The sequence below is a fragment of the Sinocyclocheilus anshuiensis genome, unplaced genomic scaffold (assembly GCF_001515605.1).
Source record: "Sinocyclocheilus anshuiensis isolate Anshui unplaced genomic scaffold, SAMN03320099.WGS_v1.1 scaffold618, whole genome shotgun sequence".
Classification (NCBI taxonomy): Eukaryota; Metazoa; Chordata; class Actinopteri; order Cypriniformes; family Cyprinidae; genus Sinocyclocheilus; species Sinocyclocheilus anshuiensis.
Window position 1 is genome coordinate 25,831 of NW_015547657.1, and position 1,578 is coordinate 27,408.

The following is a 1,578-nucleotide window of genomic DNA, read 5'->3' on the forward strand; positions in this document are numbered from 1 at the left end:
TGTGACATGTTTGCACATGTTTACACATGTTTGTCTGTGCCGTTATGATGCATCGCTGCATCACATGTGCACTTGGGGATTTTGTTTTGATTGTTGAGTTCATTTGAAAAGAGACTCTTACAGTCCTTAGGCCTCCTCCCCAGATGATGTTGACATTGTTCATAGTAAACTGTTGCCCACGAGGCTGAGTTGCATCATAGTAGCCAATTGTGACTACTTCCATTGTGCCTTTTGTGACCTTTTGTAAGTTTACCTGTTCATATCTCGCAGGGGAGTCACCTTTGCTATCGAAAAACAGTGTATCTCCGCCATTCATGGTGAAATTCAAAGTCTGCAGATAATGTAAAATCTAAAATTGATAACACCATATGGTGACTACATTGATTACATTTTTTTTTAATAATAAATTAATTCATCTTTTGTTTGAATCATGCAGTTTACTTGGATGTTTACATATATTTAAAGTTAGATATTTAGATTTCCTATTTAGAAGATATTTTACCTGCCAGGGTTGTATTGTAGTTGGTTGGGCACAGGTGGCGTTAGCAAATGTGCCTTTTTGTTGCTTACATGACAATAGATTATCCAGTGCATGAGCAATTTCATATACAGCCTTGTAGACATTATTGGCATATCTCAGATCAGACACATCAATAAAAGGATGTTTGACATATTTTAAGTGCTCTGAGCCATTGCATGACCTTTGTGTTGTATTTGGGCTCAGTGAGCACTGAAAAAACTTTTTCCCAGAATTATTTGAGAAACATACTTTTAGGAAACTGAGAGGGGTTGACATCTTGTAGAAAAGGGCCTAGTCCAGGTATTTGAGCATTGCGGACAGTGAATCCTATAGATCCAATTAGCAAAGTGTGGCGTTATCTATCTACAAAAGAGTCATCTGTAATCCAGGCATCACTTCCGATCCACTGCAGTCCTGTAATAGTTTGCCTGTATAGCTCATCCACCAGTATCTTAATCTCTCTGTGTGACATGAAAGCCATTATTATCTTAGATGTGGAGGTTCTGATAGTGTCTACAATATTTGTTAATGACGCTTTTGATCCTGTGCGTTCAAAAGCTTCTGAGTATTCAATACAGACTCCCTTCTCTTGTGCAACCTTAATGAATGTGGCAATGCCATTTTTACCATAATCATTGTCATTGCTTAAGGCTCCCACCTATGTCCAACCAAACTGTTTCACCAGCTGGGCCAGTGATCTGCTTTGATAGTAATCACTTGGAATAGTTCTGAAGAAAGAAGGAAACTCTTTTATGTTGCTTAGGCAAGCAAGGTAGCAAAATAGGTAGTAAAATGACTGATCTGTGTGAACACAAATACAAATGTGACAACAGCATGAATCAGACTGAGAGAAATTAATTATTTTTTTAGTACCTGTTTTTTCCCTCCATGTGAACAGACCATTAGTTATGTAAACAAGACAACATTTTTTTTTAACATCTTTATCTGTATAATATATGTTTAGCTTTTTCCATGTAATACATAAACTAATACAAAACAATTTAAGACTTTAGGAACATCTATAGATTTTGTTTACAGAGAGAGCCAGTAACAAAAAA

The 1,578-nt window shown here is 36.5% G+C and overlaps 1 pseudogene; it reads right to left on the reverse strand.

Moving 5' to 3' along the window:
* Positions 1 to 115: 115 nt before the first annotated feature.
* LOC107702175 (extracellular calcium-sensing receptor-like) overlaps positions 116 to 1,578 on the reverse strand; it is a 7,405-nt pseudogene continuing 5,942 nt past the window's right edge.